General features: G+C 31.6%; 1 protein-coding gene across 2 annotated transcripts in view; it reads right to left on the bottom strand.

Moving 5' to 3' along the window:
* The window catches only part of LOC148180872 (uncharacterized), a 97,233-nt gene extending 87,026 nt beyond the window's left edge, over positions 1 to 10,207 (bottom strand). For both annotated transcript variants that reach the window (XM_088044175.1, XM_088044179.1), the window contains exon 1: positions 10,015 to 10,207. The gene's annotated coding sequence lies outside the window, so the exon portion shown is untranslated. The remainder of the gene's footprint in view (positions 1 to 10,014) is intronic.
* Positions 10,208 to 20,762: the final 10,555 nt, after the last annotated feature.

Below are 20,762 nucleotides of genomic sequence, written 5' to 3'. Positions count from 1 at the left end.
TTTTAGTAATTTACGAATCATCTTATTGCTGCATTTGAAGTAATATAAGTATTATTGCCTGAAAAAAATCTGGATTTACAGAGATTTGAACCCCAAACTATAAGGTTTTTCTCAATTGCGGGAAAACACCTATGCACTTCGGCTATGACTGGTCTTGGTAAAGTGTTCCTAAACTATGTTTTGAATCTATAGATAAAAAATATTGTTAAGCTGTAGATAAAATAGTGTTTTTCACTCGCGTGTAATAGGCTATTATTACACTCAGATGAATCCTTTTGTAATAAAAGTCTTTTACCACACACTCGTTAAAGAATATACTATTTTTTGTTGTGCAAATTGAATTTTGAACAAACATTCAGTTTAATTATAGAATCCAAAAATTATATGAGAAATAAGTAAGTCCGGTGTAATCAGAAGTGTCTCGAAGATGTGAATATTTTCATTTGTTTCGTTCGATTTGATTACTTTTGATCCTAATTATTGTTAAAATTATACAGGGTGTCTCAAAATTCGCGAATTCCGAGTTCAGAGCGTTGTAGAGAATCACTTCGGAATTTGCTTTATTTGGGAGTAAAAAAATTTTAAATTTTTGAAAATTTTCTTAAAAATGAAACGGCAACGTGGCTAGAAATTAGTCTGTTACTATGGATGCAGGCAACTATAAATTTTGTCAAAATCTGTCACCCCGCTAAAAATTTTATTCAAATAATGAATACGCAGACTTGTATTTGGTTTTGGAGGCATGAGACAACAGACCTGTGGTAGCTGCTGCTTATACCATGAGCGATAGCCCAATCGACTAGGTCTGCCAACTTCAGGAGTCTTTCGTCGCTGGACGCGCAAGCTTTATGATGATTCCATGGAAAAACAGATTCTTGCCGCTTACCACAACGATCCAAAAATTAGCACACGAAACTTGGGTCGTCAGTTAGATGTGCGTCTTTATTTAGTGAGCAAACTGCTTAAAAGTGGCAAAATTGACATTACTTGACAATGTCAGTTACGAGATTTCGAACGTATCAAAGCAATACAAGTAGAAATCATAAAGATAGGTCAGGATGTGAGTTTTGCAATGTTGTCGCATTGAACAAAATTAAAGTGCTTACATCTTCTTCAGGAAATGCGAAAAAAATTTTTTTTAAGTATTTACGGGCCCCACTGGGTTCCCCTACCGTGCTCTGAATTCGGAATTCGCTAATTTTGAGACACTCTGTATATACACCGTGTTTCAAAATTATTTTCATTTAGTTGCCTTTAGAATGAATTATTCTATTTGGGCAGCATTGTGCTGCTTCTGTCACTATGAACTTCTATCAATGGTGTCACTTGTTGAGTCTGTTTTATGCTCTCAGCTAGAAAGTCGTTCTAAATAACTGTACCTTATAATTTTTAAAAGTATTTTAAAATTATGTAATCAACATTCCAATCATTATCTTCGTAAAGCGGTATTCTTGAATTTGTACTAGAAATCAAAGGTGACTAGATGAAAATCTTTTTGAAACACTTGAAACTCAAACTGCAACCCAACATACATTTTCATAGCTGTCGTAGATATTTGAAATGAACGTCAAAATTGACAAATTTTTAGAACAACTCACGCTGTTATGCTTTTAATTTACGAAGACTGCTAAGTTTTAGCATTGCTTTTACCTGTTTAAGGTTTCGTCGGAGGAGATGCCATTCCACATGCGGTTAGAAACTATTTTGAGTGAAAGAATTTGTCGAAACTCTGACAGCTGTCTTGTTGTAAATATAAATTTGGCAACGAATGCTATGAAAATGTATATTGGGTTGCAGTTTGAGTTTGGTCAGGCTCATTATCACTCGTGTATACGTAGTATTATTTCACTTTTATCCATATGTGTCTTACAATTAGATTCTTTATTCAAATTCAAATTTTATTTCTAAAGTAATGCACTTATTACAAAGTTTTAACTGCTGGTAAAGAATGTTACCAGTAACTCTCAGCATACTCCAATGGGACTGAATATCAGCAAGCTCTTTAAGGATAAACAGTTGTGTAGATTGTTCCCCAAGGGTAAGATAGAAGAACCCTCTAAGACAAAGTCTGCTGGGTTGCAAAGTAGAGACCTACTAAACTCGATAAAAAGTGAAGGAGTCATCAGAAATATTTTACTCTTATTAACTGACGGAAGTAATTATTTTTCTGTTATGAAGGATGCAAAAATAGTTATTTAATAAACTAGTTTGTTAATGAAGGCGATTAATGATCGACACTGTTTAAAGCACGAACGAGCGAAGCGAGTGAGTGTCTTTAATAGTGGAGATCATTAATCGCCCATTAACAAACGAGTTTATTACACCGTTTTACACCGTTTGTGACCACACAATACCTTTATTTGGCTGACAAAATGGGCAAGAGTTTCACGGAAAAATCATTATGATAAAAAAACATAGTTACCATTGAAAAAAATGACATGCGAATTTTATCAACAAGTGTCACCATTTTGAAAAAGTTGTTGCTGAAGTCGTAATTATGGACCTGGAAAATTGTGATAATACCTTACCGGCTGCAGTGGTCCAAAGCGCAAACGATGCATGTTCAAGTTTATTACCGAGTAAAAGTAAATATTCAGAAATAGAAACATAGTTGAAGATAATGCCGTAGTTTTTGTTTTATTTCTGTGTGTATTTCTGGTTGCATATGTCAAAATGTCAAAATTACAAAAAGAGCTGCATAATGAAAAAGAGAGCGTTAATGACACCCATTAACGCATCCTTTTTCAGACAAACTGATTCATTAATATCGACATTAATAAGAGGTCAACGATAAAAATATTTTATATTGAGTAATTTGATCCTAGTGGCTTTTTAAAAATTGAATTATTTGTTGTATGTAAAAGTGGTAGATCATCCACCAAGTTGTCCCCAAAATTTAAACCACAGTTTTGTTTGCAACAAACCGCCACCAAACCATCGTATATCTCCTAAAATTTATAGCTCTCTTATTGCAAACACACAATTCAAGCACTCTCGACATAAACTTTAAGGAATCGTCGCAATAATGCACAAAGTTTAGCACCACAAATTACATTTTGTCATCTTATGCACCAAAAGCAACAAGTTATGTAAAACTAGCTCTTTCGTCGGAATTAATGAGTCACGTACATTGACACTACTTCAATTTTCCATCACGCTTTAACGACGCTATTATTAAATCGATGGGTTTGAAACACGTGAAATGTGCTAATTTATTAAAAAGGTCTGGAACTGACACTAAATATACAGCCGGTGTCAGAAATGACAAACGATATACAAAGATGTTTAGAAGTGTTACGCTTGGTGCCGTAAAATAGCTATTGGAATTTTAATAATAAATGAGGTTGACGAGAAATTTGCAATTTCGCAAGTAGGACACATGGTGGTGGATTATCAGGAGTCTGGAGAAATTACATCGAGTTGTAGGCTACACAATTTTAATGATTCAGTCAATTTTAATTAAAAATCGAAGAAATTAACCCGTGCACTTTTATTACTTCCGGCCTATAATTATCAAATACTTGGGGATTTACTTGGGTTTTATAAAATTGAAACCTAATCATCCCTTTTCTCTTAACCCTTTAAATGTTTACACCTATATGTTATATCAATGCCAATAGCAATCAAATCATTTCTGAACCCGTCTAAATATAATATCATACCCGAATTAGTACTTCAGATATATGCAAATATTAGTGCAACCCCTAATAAAACACAGTCGCAATTTCTACTATACTACATTAATAAAAACCGAATGGTTATTATGTACGTTGTAATAGGTCTCAGCGACCCAAAGGGATGAAACAGTCGCCTTTAACCCGACATTTATGCACGTTTTTCAAATTTATCTATTATATTCTCTGCTTATGGCAGGGTAATTTGCGACGAAAAACATTATCGTCGTATTGATGGAGGCTGTAACGACACACAGATTTTCCGTTTACATTTAAAAACTAATTTATGAAATCTTTTGTACTGTAGTTTTAATATCGTGATCTCGGCGCAATTCGAAGGTTAATGGTTTGCATCGAGATTAAAATTAAGTAAATTAGCTTTATCACAACCAGTTTCAGCTGAAAGCAGGGTGATGGAAAGTTCGTGTTGGGGGGTTTTTATTGCAACAAAAAGTGGTGATTGGAGTAACTTCCATGATGATAAAAGTATGAAGTATAGAAATACTCAAAAAGAAAAAGTAAATATACCGACCTATTTTTTATACATACAGAGTAGCCCAAAACTCTCAAAGAACTCGTTCCTTCAAGAAAGTTCAGACTGCTTAAAAATCTAGAAATTAGACATGATTAAATGAGCGCAATTATGCAGAAAACATCCAACCCACATTGACATAGTTGTGAGATAATCGACCTTACAGATTTAAGAAAATTTAAAAGTTCGAAACCATTCGTGCTCAATATCTCGGAAACTATTTCAAATATAGAGATGCGGTTAACGCCATCGTTTTTCTCGCGATTTTTTACATACAAAATAGTTCTTTGTTTTTTTACAGTCGAAATTTGCAAATTTTCGCAAAAATTCATAAACTATGCCAAATTTTTGATATCGATATCTCGCTTATTTTTAGAGTAAACTTATGTTATAATTGTACATCAGTGTCCGCAGATTCCAAATCTGTGATTTAAATTCAGATTCGACAACAAATAACTAAGGTATGACCGATCAAAGTTTCGGAAAGTTGATTTTCATTTTTCCTCATTTTTCGTATTTTTTTAAAGTTAAATATCTCGAAAACTATTTGAGATATTAAGATACGGTTTGCGCCATACTTTTTCTCGGCTCATTTTACGTTTGAAAATGTTCTCAAAAGCCCAAAATTCGATAGTCGATTTTTTGCGATTCCGACTCAAACGATGAAAATTTTTCATTTTTTTTATTTTTGGCCATAGCTTGTAAACTATTTGTCCGATCGATCTCAAATTTGGCCAGTAGATAGATTTCGAGCTCCTCTTTTGACTGATGTAAATTCAAAGCTATTAAACGTCGTTTTCATTTTGAGAACATTGATTAAAAATCACCCTAAAACAGTTTTTGGCCAATGCCTCGTTTATTTATTAAGCAAACTCAACAAATTTGGGTCCCATTTTACGAAGAATGTCACGCTGAATCCAAAAACATAAGAATTTTCAATTTTCGTCAACAAATGACTGAGTTATGGTCGGTTGAATTTTTGGGTTGTCGCCAGAGGGCCAAATTTTTGGAGGTTCAAAACAATTCGTGCTCGATATCTCGGAAACTATTTCAGATATTGAGATGCGGTTTGCGCCATCGTTTTTCTCGCGATTTTTTACATAAGAAATTGTTTTTTGATTTTTCTACAGTCGAAATTTGCAAATTATCGCAAAAATTCATCACTAAAACTATGTCAAACTTCTGATATCGATATCTCGCTTATTTTTTTGAGTAAACTTAAGTTATTATACATCAGTGTATAATCATCTGGAATCAAAATCTGGAAACAAAATCCAAAAACATGAGAATTTTCAATTTTCGTCAACAAATGACTGAGTTATGGTCGTTTTTGGGTTGTGGCCAGACGGCCAAATTTTTGAAGGTTCGAAACAATTTGTGCTTCATATCTCGAAAACTATTTCAGATATTGAGATGCGGTTTACGCCATCGTTTTTCTCGCAATTTTTGACGTAATAAATAGTTTTTTAATTTTTTTACATTCAAAATTTGCAAAATTTCGCAAAAATTCATTCATTCGTGTTTTTGCAACCGGCCCTAAGAGTTAAATAAATAATAAAGAAGGGTGTATTAGTATATCAAAAATCGTATTAGTTCATTTTTTGCAATTTTGTGGGTTGGATGGTTTCTGCATATCTCCACTCAAATGTGAAAACCTCAAAAACCAAAAATTTACAAATAACGTAATGGTGCTATTCACTAAGTTTTCGGAAATTTGGAGTATTTCCGAACGGAAATGTGACTTGTTTTTATTTAGTTTGTGATTTCGGATTTATAAATTTTGTTTAAGTTTTATTACGTTTTTAATTTAAAAAAATGTTGAAAAAACCTCCTGCAAGTGGGTTATGAAAATACTGCAAGTATTTTTTGTTTTTAAAATAAAAGTTATTACACAGCTCAAGTACAATACATTCAAAATTAGTGCAAAAGCATGAATTTTTGTGAGTGTAAAAGTTCCCTTTAAAGTACGCGGACCAAACCAATTACGATTTGCATAGATTTTCATCATTTTTTTAATTCTTGTTTTTTCTGATATATCTTGAATTTTTATGACCATGACAACGTTAATATTTTAAATAATCCTGAAAAAACAAGTTCCTTTCTATGTTTTTTTAACTATTTTTCAAATTGATTTAACAAAAAAATGGTACGTGATACGAAGTTGTGAGGTAAAGATATTATTTGGAACTTTCAAAAAAGGTACTCAAAATTAATTGGAATTTGTCACGCAGTGTTATTATAACAATATTGAAAAAAAAGTTCCAATTGTGTTTTAATAATAATTTTTATTAATTGCTACATTAAACATTGTATTCCTGATCAAACAAGTCAAATAAAACGCAACAAAATTTAAACTTAAATTGTATCATTACGAAATACCTATGCTTTGGTAAATTTAACAGAAATTCTTCTAGGAAAATTTGTTAATATCAGCTTATAGAATATTTAAATAATATTGTTCTTTTTCAGTAGCATTTTATCTAAAAATTTATATTACCTCCACACCATCGGATCTTCACTACGAGACTCATAACTGTCATAACTTTCATACTCGAGCAAAATTACTACATTCTTGCAAAAAATATCAATTAAAAGAAATTCTTTACATGCATACATCAAATTTTGTATAAGTATAAAATTCCATTCCAGAAATTTAGGAAAATTACATTTTCTTCTTCAAGCACATTATGTCATCTCCCTTTATTGTCAAGAAAACAGAGCGCCGCAAATTATGTTGTCATTATTTACTATTAAATTAATATAACTCACCGTCAACATTTTAGAACAGAAAGGGTGTGCCCTCACCAATTTACGCAGCGTTAGAGTTGTTAGTTAGGTAATTTTTCCCCCATCAAATCACGTAGGAATGTAGCAAAATCACACAAAAGAACAAGGCCGGGCCTGCCACAACTCTGACATTGTCACAAAATGAGAAACAGCCCCCGAATTTCAATGGAAGACAGAACAAATTTCCTCTTAGTCTGGTGTGTCATATTATCATTCTATACAGTGATACTGAATACGTAATTTGTCTTCACAAAGGGCAAACAATGCGTGAGCGTACTATTCAAATTTACTTTTAGGGCATTTCCATCAAAAATAAATCAAACGAACGCAAGGTTTCACGCTTGACATACGACCTGATTTAATTTATAACGAAATAATTTTTAACTGAACTTTACGCATCAACGAAAGAACAGTGTCGACACCCGAAATCCGAAAGTAAATATTTGACTGTTAAATAAAGAATTTTCATTTCAGTTTGTTTAAGATTTCAGAATATGCTGTTCGTTTATGTTTTAATAAATGGAACGAAAAATTTAAATTTTTTTGAGTTAAGAGATTATGATGTTGCTGTCGTTTAGTCAAGATCTGTTTGCGGATAAGTCGGGTTCCAGATTTCTTATTTCGATTTCGTTTGATGTCGGCAAGTTTGCGCCATGTGTTCAAAAGAACGTCAATAATAAGGAGCTCATAAAAGAAACATGAAGCAAAATGGTAAAGTTTTAAAATTAAATTTTGAAGTGAATATTGGCAACATGAATGAATAACTCGGTATGTGAAAATAATTAAGAAAACGATTGTCGGTAGTTTTTATTATAATTTTACCAATTCAGCTTCCACAGCTATTATGAGGATGTAAAATAAAATTTTTGGTCTTTTGTGTTGTAAAGCACACTTTTTGGTTGCAGACATGGTAACTTTTACGCTGTCAGTGCGAAAATGCTGCAGCAGGGGGGCAAAAATAATTCATATTACACTGCCTGCTCAGGGGCATTTAAAAAGAAAGCAAACCTTTACTACAACAAAGTGTTTTTTACACAATTTCTTTCGTTGTTAAAATGATTTTTCCATCTTAAAAATAAAAATAAAAATTAATTTTATTGGTGGCGCCAAACAACATACATAAATAGAAGATTTAAAAATTGCAAAGGACGTCAAAAAATTATCAGATGTGTCAGATCAACACATTTAATTCAAACTTTGATGTTTTAGTGGCCTGAAGGTTTTAAAAATTTCTTACTGTAGAGATTTTAATTCAGCCCAATTTCAAATTTCTAAAACAAATGGGACAGATTTTAAGAATTTTTATTTTTGAAGGAACAAAAAGTTTTGAACATTTAAAAACAGTAATTCTGGTAATTTTAACGCTACCGTAATAAAATTTAGCAAGTTTACTACTTTTGACAGATTTATTTAGCGTGTTTAATAACAATGTCTAAAACAAAAAAAAAACAGAATTTACAAATTTTTATTGTTGGAGGAACGAATAATAGTAAAAATTAAAAAAAAATGTAATTCAGATAGTTTTAATGCTACAGTCATGACACTTGGGTACTTTCCTACTTTTGACATCTTGATTAACTACGCTCAATTACAAGCTTTTAAAACAAAAAAACATAAAAAAAATTAAAGAAACGAACCATTTTGAATGTTTAAAAAAATAATTTCGATAATTTTAATACCACAGTAACAAAATTTGACAATATTACTACTTTTGACAGATTATTTATTTACTTTCAAAATTTATATTCTTGTAAAATCGAAAAATTGTGATGATTAAAAAAAGTAATTCTGGCAATGTTAATGACAGTAATGGAATTTTGCCACGAGCAAATTCTACTTTAGTTGATCGAATGTAAATAACAATTTTTGCTTCCGTTATTAATAAAAAAGTTTGGAATTATTGGTTGCAAAAAAAATAATGAAAGAAAAACTAAATATCAATTAAAACCAGAAATGTTTAAAAAGTAACCCGGCGCATCCGCCATTTTTAAAAGTGTTTAAATGTACTATTTTGCTATTATATATAATTAAAAATTTTATTGTGCTTAAAAAACACAAAAGAAGTACCATTTAATCAAGGGTTGAGTAAGATTAAAATTGATGGCTTTTTTACAGTTTTAATACGAATATTGTTAAATTTAAACGACGAAAAGAAAAACAAAAAGCGCCAACGTGCTCGAAGACAGCTGACGATCAGTATACTCAAAATAAAAACAAAAAATGATTTGACAGTAAATAATATAAATCTAATAAATCATTCACGTGGTGTCAAAAATGTTTAATGGAAAATAAACAAATAAAAATAAATAATAACGCAAACAGGTAAGTATTTTCAATATTTTCCCATAATTGCTTTTTCTTGTCAAATATGACAAGACCGACAAAGCCAACTTTGACGGCAAATGCATGAATTGCAACAAACCAAAAATTCAAATGTTAACTTTGTGCATAATTATGGAAGCTAGGTCAACTAATTATTACAAACGATGGTAAATATTTATTTTCAATAAAAGCTCAAACTTTGGACTATAAATACGTATAATTGTTTACATTAAATTGTGTTCTATTTCTATTCTTTTGTTTACAAAAGGTACACTTAATAAATTTGTTAATTCAATTAAGCGAACTCTCACAAGCCTGTAGTTTGAGAGAAGCCAACCCTTATTATTTAGTAGGCTTTTGATTACTTCCTAACTAATTTGACCTTTAATATGCAAGTTAACAGTTTGCTATTTCTGAAACACTAAATAGTTCTCCTAAGCGGGCAAAATCAAACATAACAAAAACCGCTATTAAATGTTTATTGTGCTTTAATTACAGTTAAAATTTGTAACGTCACTAGTTTGCAAAAAAGACTAAAATCCCTTATCTTAGCCGAAATCCTTTCCCAACTTTAACAATTTGAGCTCCGTTGTAAATTCCTCCTCCGAGCGCTAATGCAGCTGTAAACACCCCGAAATAAATCAAGCACACCACTGCACGAACATACCCTCATATGAAAATCATCAACAAATCACTCACCTTCTTAACAGTGCGATGTTAGAAGCATCAGCTGTTTAATTTGTGAGTTGGCACTATCAACCTCTCGGGAAAAAATCGAGGTCCACCACAAAATCAAAATTGAAAACGTGTGTTGTAAGCACGCCGGATCGCGTGCTTTCTGTCGTTGCAACGGAAGGTAACAAGTCCCAGTTGCTAGGCAGTATCCCAGATGAGACTGAGCTTAAATCTCCAGCGTGTGAGCTTTTACGTTCACGAACAGATTCGTGTGGTTCCGTCTACAGTCGATTTGGGAAATTTGCAACTCAACGTTGAACCTGTAGCCGTTACTCTCGCCCGGAGTCCGTCCGGAAAGGGGCGAGACGGGCTGTGACGTGCGCCCGGAAACTTACGGATTTTGGGATAGGCCGTGACGGGCCATATGCTCTGGACAACGGAAACAAAAATCAGAAAGGTATTTTAAAAAACGAAATACTTTAGCGAAATAGTTTATTAGGGCAATGTGAAAAGCATCACTTTTTTTAAAGCTTACGTGTATTTTTATAATTTATCAGTCAAGTAGAACTAAAAGCAATTTAGAAAATCGAAAGTTTCTATGGATTAATTCAGACAATTTGTCCAAAGCATTTAGAAACCACAATATTTAAACTATTCAAAAAACTATTCAAGTTAAATTTTTATCTTTAAGCAAATAAAATTTTTCATTTGGCAGATTTTTATGAGTTCATGTTCGTTTTTATTATCCTCAAATTATTAAGCTGACAAAGTCGCAGTAAAAATTTTTGCAGGAAATTTTGCAGGAAAAATGACGATTTCAAGAAATAAATATCTGCAGAACCTTAACGATTAGTCTTTTCCACTTTAAATTAGAACAAATCGAGGAAGTTCGAAGCTTGAACAATCTATAGCATCTAGAAAATTGATTATACAATTATAATTAATAAAAAATACAATTAACTATATAATTTATAAAAAATAAAGGAATTAAAACGTTTATAAGTACAAGAATTTGAAGCATCCGCATATGAAAAATGTGTTGAAACGATAAGGTAGATTATAATCACTCTTAAAGCAGTCAATAATTTAAATTAATAATTAAAAATCTTAAAAATAGAAATTAAAATTTTTTAACATTTCAAATTCTAGAGCATTTTTATGGGTTAACAGAAAACCAGTAGACAGAATTTATATGGAGTTTGTCAAAAAGAACTTCGTTTATTACATTTTGGGATAAATAACTAGACTGAAAGTTCGATCATTTGGCTTCATTATTATAAAAAGCTTAGTTAATTCTTATTCACACAGCTTTGTTAATTGTAAACGAATTTTAATAAAATTTAAAACAAAGATTATTGAAAACGTGGGACTTAATTTGACGTTAATGAGTTTGAGTCTACTTTACAGTTAAAAACACAATTTTAGTCATTTTTAATATATCAATTTATTTAGAATATTAATACAAGGTGTTTATAAATGTTTCTAGCATCAAGGGTAGCTCTGGAATTCTTGCTGCCCACTATTTTGCCGCTTTGTTTTCATAGTGAATATAACTATCTTGAAAATTATTTATAACGTTACTTATGTCCATGACGTTTCAGTTACAGTTTTGTGCCCAAGTTTATGATTTTCAGGTTTTAAACCACAACTAGAACAGTTTATTACTCAAAACTTACTGTGTTCCATGTTTGAGGTTAACTGCAAATGTCAGTTGAAAAATCGAAACCCACATTTGTAATGAGCGGCAAACTTCTTTGACATTTCATAGCCACCCTTGATGCTAGAAACATTTATAAACACCTTGTATTAAGTCTATTACCCAAGGCCTAATGGCATTATAATTTTTGCCATCAGGATGATATGTCAATGCCTAGTATAAAAGAAAATATTTAATAAAGTCATGAGTGAGTGTGATATTTGAATCGGCGCTTAGTGCGTTATTTTGTCAAGTCCCTAAATTTAAAACAGATGTGAGGATGTGAAATTTGTTCTTTTATTTCATAGCCAGAGATGAATTTTTAGCAAGCGTTCAAAAAAAACGAATCACCTGTAGATTTTGAAAAAGAGGCGGAAAAAAAATCCATTACAGCTTACTGTAAATAAATGAAGTTGACAGGTTTCGTTTTTAAATTGCTGTCTCAGTTTTAAGAATAAAGTAAATAAAGTTGATTCCAATTTTCTTGCTACGTCAATGATTATTACGGTTACTAAGGTTACTATGCATAGGTCCATTATTCTCAAACAAAATGCTCTGCATTGTTGTGAAGGTTATTTTGGAATTATTACTTTTACCTTAAAATTAATAAAAATCATCGAAAACGTCTTTTACGTATTTTCGTTATTTTTATTTCTGCCTCTATTTTAAAATCACTCTGTATGTATTAAGAAGCAATTGGAACTTCCCAACTGGAAGACGATGTCATCGTTATTAAAACTACTCTTTGTGTGCAAAGAAAATGCTCGTACTTCCATTTAATAAACATAATTTTGAACCACAAACGATTTTAATGTTTCATTTTGCTTATTAATGTCAAACTTGGCTGTTTCATCCAATTTAGTTTGTTACCGTGGTTATTAATTTAAGTTTTGAAGGTGAAGACGGATGTTGGGTGACTCTGAACAACCCTCTTTACTTTTTTAAGGGTTTTGTGACAGTTGAAATGGGATAGGTTTAACATGTTGAGAGACGAAGCGTGGCGATAATGCAAAACTTTAAGTTTTTTTAGTGCAAAAACCATGCATATTTCCTAGACGGACTTATTTAACTACAATTATTTTTGTTTGTGATTAATTTGATATTGCGTAATGCTATAATACATATGTGGTATTTTATCTCTGACTTTTGTTACTTGTAGCGAGAATATACCTATTTGGAGCAAATTGCAATCAAATATATTGGCTATTTTTCATAGATCCATGCAAAATGCTCCAAACAATGACAGAGATAACGGTAAATTTAAAATTCAAGTTAGATCATCCATAATGTCGCTTTCACTGGGATTGACGATCATTGATCGAATGGTATATAGGTGGTGAAATTTATGGCGTATTACGACCTATGGCAGTTTAACCGAGAGAATTATGATAATTGAAGCGGAGGCGTCAACAGGGGCGTAATCCTTAGGGAAATTGCGACAGATAATGTATCGGAAAAGAACTTCCAATTTTTTTAACGATTTTTTTAATTAGCATTAAAAAAACTAGGTCTACGGAGTTTACACGTATGTCATTGAAGGACGAGCGCAAACTAAACACTTTTGGTAACTCGCTTCTATTATATTGTGGTAGAAGTAGGATGATACTGTTGACAATCACAACACTCTCAGAATCAAATCAATATCCTTGAAGTGCTCAAACAAGTAATTATTCACGTGTTCTGTCGTCGCAAACAACGCCCTTTGGACACTGGATGTAAATAAAAGACGAGTATTGGCGGGAACTTGCATAGAAAGTCTTTGATGAACTGGATTTACATTTTAAAGAGGCCTTAAATCTTCTGTCTCAAACTTAACTAATGCAGAAGAAAAGAAATTGCATATTTATAGAGACAGTTAGAAGGGGTGAAATATGAAGTTAATCAAATTAAAAAAAAGTTTGTTTGAAGATCTATAATTATTTTAGTTAAGTACGATAATCTTGGTCTTAAATGTGTGTGAAACTGCTTTTTATTATCTCTACTCATGCAGAATTAAAAGTAACTAAATATTCACAATAGAAATGGTGGATGCGCCGGGTAAATTCTGATACTAAATACACTAACGTTCAAAAGTCTTGCACTCTTTATAAAATTACGATTAATATTAAAATTTTAATTTGCTGTTAATTTTACTTTATTCAGAATTTAGTAAGACCAAAAATTATAAAAAAAGTTCGAAAGTAGATACTTAATTTTTTTACCTTCTTTTATTCTCTCGTAGATTCATGCCCTAAAAGTTTTTACAAAAATGAAGTAGGTAATTTCCTTGCCATTGGCGGAAGGTTAAACAACATCTCTGACAACATTGTATTCATAAATTTATCCAGGTTAAGACCCAAGTATGTGAATGATAACAGTTTTTTGATAGAACAATATTCCACCTCAAAACATTTCAGTAGGTACCTCCTTGAGGTCTTTTGACTTAGACTACTGTTTCTAGACGGTTTTGTCTAATTATTTCTCGATAATCTTGCTGCCGATTACCTAAGCCAAAGCAGAACTTGACTATAAAAATTGCCTTTTATCATCCCGAAAACACCAATGAGATGATTACTAGGTAGCCCTCGGAATTCTGTAGATCTCGCTTTTTTCGTGAACTTCGCTGTTTCGTGGCGTTGGATTTTAATTTAAGTTTGCTTATTTGTTATACTATGAAACAAAAATGGCCTCGGAAAATTAGGTTCACAAAAAACCGAGGGATTCCGAGGACCACCTAGTTAATTGCATTTTGTCATTTACCATTTAACAAAGAAAGAGTTAGGATAACTTCATATTTTGTGGTTTTTGTTTTTTGAAACTCTGGTACAAATAATTACGGATGGCAAAATGTAGACTTTCCTGAAAATTTTTCCTGAAAACGCGCTTTGCTATTAAAAATTTAACAGTACTACGCAGGAAATTCATAAATCAGACAGGCTGCGTCTTTCGTGGTTTCTGAGCCAATTGCAAATTCTATTACTCATACAATGAAAGAAGAAAAAAAATAAGACACAAGGTGTAGTCCCTCATTTGGACACCACGTCATAGCAAGAAAAAAATATACAATAGAATCTCGCGAATTTATATAAATTGTTAAGGGTCTACGCTACGCATATACCCGTATATGGCTTACGATTTTTCGTTTTTGAAGCGCATTTTGGACTTTGAAAAATCGCTCGACCTCTGTATGTATGCGTCTCAGGTAGAGCTATGGAGGTGACATCTTCGAATTTTGAAAAAGTGAAAAATTTGACTTTAATTAATTAAAAACTGAAATTCCCATTTTTCGTTTTTAAGGAATATGAAGCAACCTACGAAGTTAAAAAAATACCAACATGTGGAGAATTAAAACCTCTATGGAGGTGACATTTTTGTTTTTGTCATTATGCTATAATTTTGAAGTTATTAATAAAAAAACAAATCAAAAATAGGCAACCAACAGTACAACTAACGCAAATCATCTTATGCAAATCTCATGATTTACGACCGCTCACTAGGGGGTCACTGACGTTCCGCCCAATTAATAAACTGCTATCGGGTAAAAGCAGGTAAAGACCCAACTGGTCGCTCTCGGCAACAAATATCGAAGGTACTTGTAGCTAGTGTATTGAGAAATAATATTTTATTATCTCTGATACAGGGTCCGGCAACATTTGTGGTCACCCCCAAAATTGTCTTAGAGATAAAATTTTAAAAATTTACATACGCTAATGGATAATCGAAGAAGCTCTAGAAGATGACGCAAAAACTTGTTCTTTATCACCGATAGTTTTGGCGTCGCGACGCCTTAAAAGTGTAATTTTTATCTATTTGTGAGGGTTTTTGGAACCATTCAATATATACATATATTTTAATATAAATGTGTTAAAAATATTTAAGTAATTAAGGCAGTAAACCTTCATATTAATCCTGACATTGTAAATAATTCTTTAGCGATGGTAGAGAGCAAAGGTATCTTCAACTGCGACAACGCAATTTTACGCCACTGATTTAAAATCGGGCCCTAAGTTCTTATTTTTCAATGTATATAATTAACTATTTCTATTTAGTATCCAAAAAGTGCAACAATCAACGTTAATCAAAATTGAAGTGACTTGTAAAAAATTGATGTAGTTTGCCACTGTCCGTCATAGTTTTGAAAACTAACTTGTTAAAACAGCAATTTATGCTCAGTTACATTAAATTTAAGATGAAGCAGGTCACAGTTATTTTAAAAAAACAATTCGCGAGTATTTACGCAAAAACTCAAACATCGCTAAAAATTACTCTTCTAACGCATCGCAAATTTTTGCTTTAGATTGTTAAGCTTGATAAAGCGAATGCAAAATTGCAAATATTTATTTTTGAAACTAAAAACGATTTTGAGGGTGATTATTACTGTTGCCGGACTCGGTATAATTCACTGTTTTTCACACAAAATTTTGTTATTTACGCATTAATTTTACATTTCGTATTTTCCAGTTTTAAATTAGAAGACCTTTTTTCCGCAATTATAAAATGTGTATTATTGGGAACATTTTCTATTTCAAAAACTTTATCCGATAATTCTGACTTAAAACCGCTAATTACATTTTTACTTTCGGAACTATTCCTAATATTTTTCATCACCGTTTTTTAATAAAATTGTTGGCTCAAATCTTGGTGTTGATAAAAATTATCAAAAACACAATTTATTCCCAAACACCAAATTTTGTCAAAAACTGCTGACGTGCAAGTTTGATAAAAGCAACTGACCAACTTTAATCGACAAAACTCTAGAAATTTAAAAAAGTAGGTACATTGATTTACAAGTCGAGCACAGTCAAAAACACAAGTATCCAAAGATTGAAAGAATTTAAATATTTTTTCAAGATATTTATTTATAGGTTTTCCGAAATACATTTTTAATTGCTTTTAAAATTCGTATAATTAAACTACTAAGATGGCCCCTTGAGAACACAGCTACTTTTTAAGGAAAACACCCCGATTTTCAAGGGTTAACAGAAAAGCAGAAAAATCGTGAAAATACTCCCGTTTTTAAGGTATATTTTAAAATTAACATTTTTTAAAGAATTTGTCCGGTTTTTCGAACTCTTTTTTAAAAAAGTCAAAATTTTAAGAAGTATATCCTGTTTTATCAAACGTGAATACGGTTTCGTACAAACAAATTTCCCTTTTAAAAACATTTAAAATTAGGAATTTTACCTTGTTTTCAAAGATTTTACCCTGTTTTGAATTTTGTACTAGTAGGCCCTCTCAGAACACTTTGTTTTTAATGCTTTTAGTCTGGTTTTCAAAAGTTTTTAAAAAGTTAAAATTTTTAAAGAATTCGCTCGGTTTTTCGAAGTCACCCTTTTTAAAAAAGTCAAAATTTTAAGAAATATATCTTGTTTTATCAAACGTGAATACGGTTTCGGCCAAGAAAAGTTACCATTTAAAAATACTTAAAATTCGTCTTTTTACCATGTTTTTTCTGTTGGGCTACTTCAGAACAAAAAATACGGTTTCGTTCAAACAAATTTCGGACAAAATCTCCATGAGCGAAGCGAATTTCCCTTTCAAAAACACTCAAAATTAGAGATTTTACCTTTTCAAGTATATTTTTCAGACTTTCCCTTGTTTTTAAAAAAGTTAAAAGTTGAAGGTACTTATTTTTTATTCAAACATACATTTTTTTAAGTTAATACACTATATGTTGAAACAATAAGTAGTTAAATATATGATATATTCTAACTCAGATTATTATGCCTAGTTTTCTTAGTCATTTTCATATTTTCTATGCATTTTTTTCAACAAAAACCCGTATTTCTAGCAAAACATCAAAAAACAACATTGAACTTTAATCGATAAAACTCTAGAAATTTAAAAAAGTACATTGATTTACAAGTCGAGCCCAGTCAAAAACACAAGTATCCAAAAATTGAAAGAATTTAAATATTTTTTCAAGGTATTTATTTATAGGTTTTGGGTTTTACAGTCTTTTCTTGAAAAGAAAATTATGGTGTTAGCTTCGACATATTTGAAAGCTAATTGTCTTATTGGTAACCTATAAAATCCACCGGTAGCAGGTAAGATTAGAGACGAGGATTATTGTGTAAAATTCGTACAATTAAAGACACAAGTGGATTCAGATTTTTTTAAAAATAGTTTTTTTGCATAATAACATTAAACGCCAATTTTGCTTTTCCTGAGTGGTTCTGGCTTAAAAAATATTAATTAGGGAAGTATTTTTATTGATTAGTGGGATGTATTATTATGAAGAGTTAACTTTTAAATCACAGAAAACAACAGAGTCTAAAAGGTCCAAAAACTCATGTGTCAGGTAAAAGGTTTGGTTAAAAAAAATTAAATGCGTTTTTCTCAAATAAAAATATTAAAATAATAAGTAATTTTAAAATTTCCCCGGTAACCAGTGAGGAAAAATTTTGGATCACATTTACGAAAATTACATTTTTCAATTAAAAAAACATTCTTCCATTACGTACTATGGGAACTGGAAATTTGGGGATTTTATACATACATTTTTCATTAATTGAAAAAAAATTACGCCCGTAAAATTTTTGTCTACTAGAACCAGAAATTTCACAAGCTCAAAACGCAGAGAAACTCAAATCCTGATATTTTAACTCATCTTTGGTCCAACACGAATTTATTGTTCCAACCGCTGGGTTTCTTAGGAAATGTGCAGGTCAAGCGACCGTTTCCATAAAGTTTATGATTCCCTCATTACCAAATCCTCGGTAATCCCTTTTGGCAGCTGTCAATCAAAGGTGTTGTTAAAGTTGCATACTTTTCAAACACGAAATTTTCGGGCAGGCTCGTAGACCCTTAAGTTTCTATAAATACAGGCGATTTCTGAGTTGGTGTTCTCTAAGCCATAAAATGGGGCTGTGTAAATCAGTAATAATCAGCTCCTAATTACCCAACTTACGATTTTCTTTTGTGAATGTGATGCGGTACGACTGTCGGCTAACTGTTGTCGATCTTTGTTTACAACATCTGATAACAGGGGTTGGAAAAAGAAAACAACAAACCATCGGTAATAGAGAGCCAGTAACAAAACTGGTTTAAAAAAGATAATGAAGAATAACAGAGTTCGCTCTCTTACTAAATCTCTATTTAATCGAAGAAATAAAAAAATTATAAATAAATTCCTAATTTCCCCTGATTTCTTTTTGATTTCGCCTAACTTCCCCTGATTTCTTTGTGATTTCGTCTAACATTCCCTGCTTTCCTATTGAATGCCCCTGATGTTCTAATAATTTTCCAACGATTTCGTCTAACTTTCTTTGTTTTTTTTGTATTTCGTCAAAGTTTCCCTGATTTCGTAACGAATTCCTCTGATTTATAGTGATTTCCTAAGACTTATTTTCCAAGAAGATTAATCCCAGAAGTTAATAATTTTCGAAAATGGCATACGACAAACTTCCCTTGATTTCCTTTTGTTTTCGATAAACTTTCTCGGATTTTCTTGTAATTTTGTCCAAATTCCCCTGATTTTCTTGGGATTTCGTCCAAATTCCCCTGATTTTCTTGGGATTTCGTCTAATTTACCCTGATTTCCTAGTGATTTTCTCTGATTTTCTAAAGATTAGCCCCTATTGTTCTAATATTTTCTCCTGATTTTTTAGTGATTTTGTCTAACTTCCCCTGATTTTCTAGCGATTCTCGAGTATTGATAAGCAGATCCATTGTTTGCAAAAAAGGTTTATTTGCGCTTTTTCCTGAACTCATGCAATCACAAAATAGATTCTCAGTTTATGAAGAAAAAATGCTGTTGATAATTTTTCATGGAATTCCCCAGTTACCTTTCGAAAAGATTCTCTTTTTACCGAAATAGAGACCTAAAGTTAAAGCAAATACTTGTATCAGAAACATGCGTGAAAAATCGTATTTGCGTAAATAACCGATTCCCAAAAAATAAATTTTTTTCAGCAATTCTTTCACCCTTAAAAAAAATCCCAAAAGTGTAGATTTGGGAAACGGGGCGTGACTAGCCGTGACGTCACACCACGGTACTCGGCGCACTCCATACTGATGTCAGATTTGAGACATTTCAGCATTACTGATTCCAAATTACTGTTGTTTTAAATATCCGAGAGCCTAGCGTATTTTGCATTATAATGTGAATTTAAAAAATGCCATACAAAAGATATGTAGTGTCCCAATGTAACTAGAAACACATCGGTAACAGCACCTGCTACACAATTTATCAGTCTTCTTCAAAATGAAAAAACAAGAATAACTTGTTAACGAGTTATGCGGCAAAGTGATTTTGTTTTAAATAAAGGCAGTAGACTATTGTCACATTTTTTTATAACAGTCAGAAGAAGATATTGAAAATTATATGTTCTTAAAAACGAAAAGTGGTAAAATCATAATGAAACCCGGCGTTTTACCACATAATATTTGACTGTCAAAAATGCAGATATACAACACAATTGAAAAAACTTTAGTCATTCTTAACGGCACAGGTGAAGTCGTAAATAAGTACATACATTACATAATACTCCTATCATTTTTGTTTCGAACTTGCCCAAATATCTGTGATAGTGCATTACAAAAATAGCACTTTTTTTTCGGCAATATAATTTTCTTGTAGCTCGGAAATATCGAGCATCCAATATTTTTAGCACCGTTTTGGATGGCTTCATACCGTTATTTGATCAGACGAGCTTGTATAAAAAGTGATAACTGATAATGTCATTATCAGCACGCTGCCGAATTTATGAAAGTTGAGGAAATGGACTTGCAGGCTCCAAACTTGCTCTTTTGATACTGATTTTCCCATAATCTTCATTCTAAATTCGACGATTTGTACACAGTATTATTTAGAACAGAAATTGATTAGTCCAAAAACGAAGGAAACCGGAGCTTTTTTGTAGGTCAAAAAAAGTGCGACGATCATGAAAGAATGAGGATTTATGGTGAAATAAGTAAAAATATTTTATAAATCAAAGTATATATGTATTGGATACTAAATGGCATAGGTATACAAAAAATAGATTTTGGTAAATAATTTTAAAAACAAATTCCTGAGTGACAAAATTGAGAGACGGATTTACAGTTTCTCAAATTTAGACATAGAAAATCCAAAAATTATTATTTATTATACCGC

Source organism: Gnatocerus cornutus, chromosome 1, assembly GCF_029298725.1.
Source record: "Gnatocerus cornutus isolate USDA-ARS CGAHR chromosome 1, icGnaCorn1.1, whole genome shotgun sequence".
Lineage (NCBI taxonomy): Eukaryota > Metazoa > Arthropoda > Insecta > Coleoptera > Tenebrionidae > Gnatocerus > Gnatocerus cornutus.
The sequence above is the reverse complement of the archived record's forward strand: the minus strand, read 5'-3'. Positions and strand labels throughout refer to the sequence as shown.